General features: G+C 42.8%; 1 pseudogene; it reads right to left on the minus strand.

Annotated features, from left to right (window-relative positions):
• Positions 1-1454: 1454 nt before the first annotated feature.
• Positions 1455-1772, minus strand: LOC116538692 (annotated as a pseudogene).
• Positions 1773-8774: the final 7002 nt, after the last annotated feature.

Raw genomic sequence — 8774 nt, forward strand, 5'->3', positions numbered from 1 at the left:
AGAGGTTGAAGTGAGCCAAGATCGTGCCACTGCACTCCAGCCTGGGTGACAGAGCAAGGCTCCATCTCAAAAAAGAAAAAAAAAAAAAGAAGGGCCTGTGCTTGACCTCAGATTATGCAGGGTAGGGTAGGGGAGATCTGCCATGGGAAAAGTTGATGGGCCATTTCCAGACTTCGATCTGACACAGAGAAGAGCATGTCCCACAGAAGCAAAACCATGGGAGGCTGGGCCTGGGAGGAGAGGATGTCTCAGAAAAGATAAGCTCCACGTCAGATCAGTACATGGGCTGCCAGTTCCTGGGAGGAAGGGAGGCAGCAGTCCTGTGCTCAAAGTGAGTTACATAGCAAAGACACAGAGCACGTTCTCTTAAAATCTTAATAGTTTCTCAGAATTCTTCCTGAGCTAAGACTCCTCTGCCCACAGTAAGTCCTTCTTATAAAAGAGGGTGTCAGTACCACAAAACCAAGTTGTGAATCAGCTGAGCTGCCAATTTCCTGGAGGTCATCACTGAACCTAAGGCTGGGCTCAATCTGAACTGAACTGGCTTTTCCAGGTATCTTGACTCAACCAGCCCATCCAGAACTTCCTTGCAAAGAAGGAGCTATCACTGAAGCAAACACCATTTGTTCATCCTCTCCTCTCATTTGGAGTTGGTTTTGTTTCACGGCACCGAAGATGGAAACTAAGAGTTCAAATGAGACGTTCTCAGAGCTAAATAGAGTTTATTCAGTTTTATGACCAGGGGCCAGCAGGCATGCTACTCCACCTACCTCGCAAGAAACTGCTGCAAAAATAGGCCAGGATGATGCTGAATCTGCAAATGCAAATGCAGACTTCAATATGACTCTTCCTTAGTGATTCTCCCTTTTGGACCTACTGCTTCTGTTTCATAGGTTTCATGCTTCATCCCTACCCTTACCTTCTAACAGATGCCATGTAGAGTTCGAATTCCTTGTATTTACTCTGTTCTCCATCTGAAATGTTCCCCGCTTTCGTCCCTCTATCATGTATCTTCAAGATCTATTTCTGGTTTTCAATCTTCTATCAAAGCGTGCTTGACAACTCTGAATTCCAAAAATCCTAACTGCACTCATAATCTATAGTGGTGGTTCCAAAATTTGACTACAAAGCAAATCTCTCCAAAGAACTTTTAAAGGTTTTAACCATTACCCTTCTCAGACTGTCCAAATTAGAAATTTGGGTAATAAGGTCCAGGAAATCTGTCTTCTGTTTTGTTGCTGTTTTTAAATGTTTCCATAGGCCCTCATTTAAGAATCACTGGACTCGAAAGAGGTTGCACTTGATATATACTATCAGACAGTTTTGTTTTCTTTTTTCGGATGGAGCAGTCCTTTGTTTTTACACACTTTGACAAGGAGGTTTTCCATAAACAATCTTTTCAGTGGAGAACAGAGAACATGAAAACAGCCTTCAGACATCAGCAGCTGCTTTGCTCAGGGCCAAGGCTCCCTCTTGCCCATGTGGTGAGGTGGAGGGGGTGTACATCCCTTCATCAGCTTATCCCGCTGCTTCCTGATGGTACTCACACATGTCATCGTTTTCTACCAAAGTATACACTCTATGAAATCAGCATATTCTATCTGGCACTCTTTCTCTGCTCAGGTACTACCGATTCCATTTGCCTATTCTATCCATGCTTTTTCAAAAGCATGCCATCAAGCAGGAATCTCATAGGGCTGTTCAGCACTTTGGATAGTCAACCATCGATCTCTGTTAAGGCCGAACCTTTTCTGCACATCCAAGAAAGGCATGGCGATCCAAGGCCTGTGCCCTTGTCTCTTCTCCGACCACCGCATATGTACACACCGACACACATACACACAGCCCAGAGCAAGACTGAGTACATGGTGAAAACTTAAACAAATTATTGATTCCAGATTACCATACCCGAGGAGGAAAGAAGACAACAGACCGGTGGGAGTATGAATTATTTATATCTTCCTTTTGTTGTGATTGTATGAAGAACAAATCCTAAACATGACTCAGACCATCCTCTCAAGAGCTCGTCTTAAAGGGTAGGTGGTAGTTTTTACTGCACCACACCAGAACCTGTGCATGCCCATCAAGACTCCCTCAAGGGAAGGGAGGGTGAGGATAAAGACCCAGACAATGGGCTCTTAGGAAAGGAACCTAAGAAAGTCAGGCCTTAAGAGAACCACAAAGCCATCAGAAATATTAATAACAATGATTATAGCTATTATTTTCTGAGGATTTACTGTGTGCCAGGCACTATGCTAAGCAAGTCACTGGCAGAGATACCATCATTTCTCCTTTCAAGGTGAAGAAATTGAGTCCTAGAGAAGTTAGGTTATTTGTCCAAGTTCACAAATAACAAAGAGTCCAGAGTCTAATCCAGGCTTATGGGATCCCAGAGTTGGAGTGTTTCACTGCTTTTTCCATTTCTTAAGATCAAGTGGCTCTTTCTTTTCTCTGCCTCTCCACAGAAGATCTCTCTCTACTTTCTCCTCTACTTGAAATCAAAATAGCTGCCTCACCCCTATAGCTTTTATATAGGCTTTTATCTCTATGACTCTAAATTCTTGAGAAAATCTGACTAGCTAATGAATTATTTGAGTCGAGTGTTCATCCAGGATCCAATCAGCCGTAGCTAGGAGGATCACCCTAGAGCTCTGATTAGTAAAGGCAGATTGCCTATGGCCACATACCAGGACATCACTTACTATCCCTGAAACCAGAACACTGGATTGGGAGATATGAACTTGCTACCTCCCTCACATGTAGAATCAGGCAAATAATGGTTCACCCGCACAGTGCTATTTTGAGAATGAAAGGAGTTAATCTATATGACGTCCAGAGAACAGTGCGTAGCTCACAGGAATTGCTATGAATGGCATTATTATGCAGGGTGTACTACCACCACTTTTGCTCGGGTTTGCCAGGATGCTATGCCCTTGACTCCCAACTTAGTTTGATTGCCTTAACCCAAACCTTTCAAGAGCATGTACACAAAGAAATGCCAAACTTAAACGTCTCTGCAAACACATCTTTTCCAGCGTAGCTCTGATAACACCCTGAGACAAGCAGAGGTGAATGCCTCCCAGTCTAAAAATGCCCAGGGCTATTCTACAGTGACCCAAACCAAGGCTAGCTTTTATCTTTGGGAAAGTAATTACAAAAATCAAATCTGAAAGGAAGAAAGCCAATTTCACAGAAGTGACAGGGAGAAATACCCTCCAGCAAACTCTGCCCCTGAAGTCACATGTGTTACTCAACTGGTTCGTTTAACGAGGAAACGATTCATTAGTGGCCATGAATACTAGGTAAAAAGGACTATCGCACTGAGCATGTTCAAACAACCAAAGGGAATTATGCATTGACGTTACATTCCTAAGTAATGCCAAGACAAGCAATATGGGGAATTAGGTATTACAAGAAGGTAGTTATGCATCTCAGCATAGTTCTCCTAGAATCAACTTAAGCAATGCTCTATTACAAAACAGGCGTTCAAACTTTTGTTGATTTCATAGAGTCAATAAGCTACAAAGAGAGACATCCCTGTCATGAAACATTATCCAAACAAGAAAGGTAAGGAATTTTTCACCCTCAGTTAGGCTGTATGTTATCATAACCACTAACATACATTTGTGTTATTTCAAATGTCTCCTTTGAGATTCCCGACTATAGCCCTGCAAGCAAAGTAAGGCCATGATTACCCAATTTTACAGATGATAAACTTGAGGCTCAGCACCTTCTACCACTTGCCACTGCTGGTGAGAAGAACGTAGAACCCAGGACTTTGGACCCATGTGTCCTTCCCCTGCCCCATGATGTCTCTGTGTGGGGTGTTTCTGGTATGAATTATGGGAAGAAGCTTCCAAATAGCAAGATCAACTGGTTGAGAAATCATTGAGGTTTTTTAAAGTGTGTCCCTTGAATCACCATTGTGTCATGATATTCTAAGAAGCAGCTTGGGACTGACTGCTCACCACGCAACCCATCTTGATTTACAATGCATGCTAGTTTATTAAGGGCTCTGAGCAATCACATCACAAAGAAGTCCAAATAACTTATATGAGCTCTGTATTCCCCAAACTTATGCAACCATAAAACTCTGTATATATTATTTATTAATATTACACAGAGGAATATTCTTTGGAAAATATTTGAGACTGCATTAAAAACAATTATTTGGTGACACGAGTAAATCAACTAAAGAATTATGCCTTATTCTACCTTGCCTAATCCCCAGTTTCTTAGACCCAAACTAATTTCTAAAAGCAATACTAGTTCTAAGTATAATTTCTGGATATGTAGTGAGCTATTAGAAAACACATAAGGAGAGACGAAACTTTAAAGAACTGAAGCAGCCCTTAGGAGGGCAGATTAATATAGAAATTGAGTTTCTACCTCCACCCTTCCTGCGGCCTACAGAAACTCCGGGTGGCCTTCATACCTCATTCTTTCTCTTCACCTTCATGGCTTTTCGTTTATCTAGGGCTATGCCAGTGGCTTGGGGAGTAAGATATTTTTTCTTCTTTTCCTCATCTGTAGCTTTCCCCACAAAGAGAACTTTCTCTAATCTTAAGGGAGAAATCTTTGTCCTTCTGGAGATCAACATCTGATATAGAAAGTGGAAAGGTTGGTCGCCCTGTGGTTGCCAGGGACAATGACTGGCAGCCTTGAGAGAGAAGGGAAAGGTACAGGTGCGCCTTAGAAAAACCTTTATCAAGGATTAATTAACCAACCAACTGACACCCACTGCACAAACAGAGTGAGTGAGCTCCTTCTTTATAAAACTACTTTTTTACACCTTTTTATCAGTGGCTGTGGCTCCACAGTTAACTACCTCCCCAGTTTATGTTTCTTTCCCTAAAAGAATTTGACTTTTGACTCCTCTTAACTGCACACCTTCACATCCATATTAAATCCATTGGACCAAGTTGCCAATCTCTTGCACATATATCCCATCATGCTGTTCAGCACACGTTATCCCAAAATATGGCACCTTAGCAATGGAGGAAGTGCAGAAGCAGGAGGGCCGCTCTCCCTTTCTGCCTCCCTTCTCTCCTGAAGCAGGCCACAAAATCTAGCTGATGCTCTCTGAAGTAGGTCATAAGATTCTCATTCCAGAGGGGACCTCCCTATACCTGGGGAAAAGGAGTGGAAGACACAGAGACTCCAGGAAGTATCGGCACAAACAGGCCTGCTGAGCTTCCCCCAGTTCATTACCATGAGGTCACGTCCCCTTTGTCTGATCACACTTCTGCGTGTCTACTCCACATCAAACCAAAGCAGAAAAATACGCAGTTCTCCCTGTTTCTTTGAGTGTTTATTTCTGAAGGTTCCTGTGTCACATATTAAATAAATGTGCATGCTCTTCTCTCGTTAATCTGTCTTTTGTTATAGCAATCTCAACCATGAGCCTTTTGATGGATGAAGAAAATATATTACTTTTTCTCCCGTATGCTCACTTGGGGAAATACATGTGCTTCCTTGCCTACAGCCATTCCCAGAATCGGTAGTGTTTTAAGATGCTATCCCTAGTCTTCAGCCTCACCCTGGGCCAAAGCAGGGTTCAGGGTTTAGTGCTTTGCAGGTGCTTTCTGCAAAGTTGTGTGTGTGTGTGTATGTGTGTGTGTGTGTGTGTGTGTGTGTGTGTGTGTGTGGTTTTTTTTTTTCTCACACGTGATTCCAAGGGCTTAGGCTTCCCAGAGACTTTTCTTCTACTCAGGTTCTCCTCTGTAAGGTTTCTTCTTTACTTTCAGAGCAATTTTTCCAGGAAACATTCCTGAAGGTTAAGACAATGTGACCCAGAGGGCATAGGTCAGCCTCTCCTTTGGCCCCAAGGCTGCAGATAGTGACTCATTAGTGGCCCAGCCTTCTCTCAAGAACAGGAAACACATTTATTCTAGGAGGCTTTCTCCAGTGCAGAGGTGAGTTAGCGCCTTCCAGAGGGCCACTCCACTGTCCCCACCTTCCCTGCTCTCATTGTCTCCAGCAGATATTTTCCTCGGAGACAGTTCACTCCTTTGCAGTTCCTCCAGGGAAAGCAGCAGCCTGAGGACTGGGGTCCTCGGGCACAGACAATTCCCCTCCATTGTTCCAGTCAGAGCAATACAGCTAACACTGCGCATTGCTGAGTGACCTCTCCGGGAATTCAGCAGCCCGACATCTCTTTTCTCTCTTGCTCAGAGAAAGAGCAAAATTAACTTTCTAGATGTTACAGAGTAAAGGATTCTTCCTTGAGGTCTTTAACGACCCAGGGCAGAAAAAAGCACCCTACTCAGATGATTCCTCCCTCAGCTGCTTGTAAAGTTCCACTTCACTTAGGTTAAAGATGGTACTTTTTGCAAAGGTTAATAATAAAACTTCTAAATAATAAATACTGCAATTTAAACAACAAAAACAAACATAAAATATACGGAAGTGTTTTATGTTTTAGTGTATATATTTTATGATAGAAATATAATTAATGTTAATAAACTTTAGTAATAAACCTTCACATAACAATGCTATGCAATAGGTATAATTATCACCATTTTACAGATTAGAAAATGGAGGAAGAGAAAGGCGAATTCCCTATACAGCTACTATAGTGAGAAGGAGAGCGGGCGTTACTTTACTTTTTCATCCCAGACTCTTTGTTCTGGTGTTCCCCTCACTGAAAGGTGTTACCCCTCTGAAATAGGTCCTTCTGTGTGTGTATGTGTGTGTGTGTATGTGTGTGGTGTGCAAGTCCAGCTTGTCAGCAAGAATTGGAATAGACACACACAGAGTTAAAAAATTATTTGGAAGCTTGTTAAAATGGTAGGGAAGACTTTGAATTGAATTGAGAGATATTATAATAGGGAGAAAAGATCAGGCTCAACTCCAGATACATGGACAATTAGAGATTTATAGCCAAGGAGTAAAGGGAGGCTATCAGTGGATGGAAAATTACTTAGAAGAGACACCAACAGCAGGGGGATTCTTGCTAACCCGACTTCACAGGATTCTTGCTGAGGGCAGGTCGAGGACTTACACAGCAAAGGTCGGGGATGAGGAATATGATCAGCAGTCAGAGGTGATCAGATACCAAGGGTGAAGGGATTCTTGCTAAACTGACTTAGCTGGATTCTTACTAAAACTGGGTTAGGTATCGGGGCAAGGTTAAAGTGTAATCCAGAAAAGGGCTGAGGATTCTGAGTAAAGTTTGGTCCAGGAGGAGTCTTTTTCAACCCCTACACCCACACATGCCCCCACACGTGCATACACAAACACACGCACACACACACACACACACACACACACAAACACGCACACACACACACACATACACAGGCACAAACCAGGCTGCCTTCTGGGGAGTCCCCATAGTGTTTTTCATTTTCTAAGAAATTGGGAGCTGGGTACAGCGACTAACTCCTGTAATCCCAGCACACTGGAAGGTTGAGGCAGGAGGATCATTGCTTGAGCCCAGAAATTTGAGTCCAGCCTTTGCAATATAGCAAGACTCCATCTCTGACAAAAACAAACAAACAAAAAAATTAGCTGGACGTGTTGGTGCACACCTGTAGTCCCAGCTACTCAGGAGGCTGAGCTGGGAGGACTGCTTGAGCCTGGGAGTTTGAGGCTGCAGTGAGCTGTTATTTAGCCACTGCACTCCAGCCTAGGGGGGAGAGGAGAGAGAGAGAGAGAACAAGAGAGAGAAAAGAAAAAAAATTGGGGCAAGTGAATGACTGAAAAGCTGGAGTTCTAAACGCACATAGCCTACCTGAAAAGCTCAGCCAGCAAGGTCTGTGTATGAGCCCGGCATGTCTCCACAGATGCCACTAGGGGAGCTCGGACAAAATCTTCCTAAAGAAGGGAGTGGGGAAAACTAAAATGAAAAAAGCAAGAGGGAATTCTAACTGTCATCACATATGTTACTTGAGAATTTTGGACTCTTCAGATAGCAACTTTTCTCTGCAATGTCATTAACTTACACATGACAACATAGACCAGAACATGGCCATAATGAACAGGGGGTGGACACCGACATTACCTGAGCATTCCATCCCATGCCTCTTCTATTACTATTAGTTTCCGTTAGCCCTACTTTGTGTAAAAAAGAGGGCTGGAGGCAGAGTAGTGAGTGGCTCATTGTCATCAAATTGCCTGACTCCAGGCCTTGCTTTTGCCACTACCCCTGCTGCCTGTCTATAGACAAAAGCAGATGAGAAATAGCACCACAAAGGCAAGCACCAGTCATCCCTTCATATCTGCAGAGGACTGGCTCCAGGATCCCCCCTACACACACACACAGCTCAGATACCAAAATTCAAAGATGCTCAAGTCCCTGATATAAAATGGCCTGGTATTTTCATATAACCTACATACATCCTCCAGAATATTTGAAATCATCTCTAGATTACTTATCATTTTTAATATAATTTAAAAGCTATGTAAATAGTTGTTAGACTGTATTATTTGCATTATTTTTTATTGATGTATTTTTAATTTTTTCCAAATATTTTCCATTCTCAGCGGGTTGAATCTGGGAATGAGGAACTCACAGATGTGGAGGTGTGACTGCAGCCTGGTGTCATTAAATGAGAAACAGAAAGGAGACCCAAAGATCATCTGGTTTCCAAGCATGGTCCAAAGACCACCTGCATCGAATCACCTGGAGAGCTAGTTAGAAATGCGGATTCCTATTGCCCACTCCTAAAGATTCTTAATTAACTGGCGATTCTTACGTATTCCTTAGTTTGTAAGTCATTAAATTTTAGTCAAATATCAAAAAGAAGGGAGCATGCTGCTCATCCTCTGTT

Source organism: Sapajus apella, unplaced genomic scaffold (assembly GCF_009761245.1).
Source record: "Sapajus apella isolate SASKATOON/1434 unplaced genomic scaffold, GSC_monkey_1.0 scaffold122, whole genome shotgun sequence".
NCBI classification, from domain to species: Eukaryota; Metazoa; Chordata; class Mammalia; order Primates; family Cebidae; genus Sapajus; species Sapajus apella.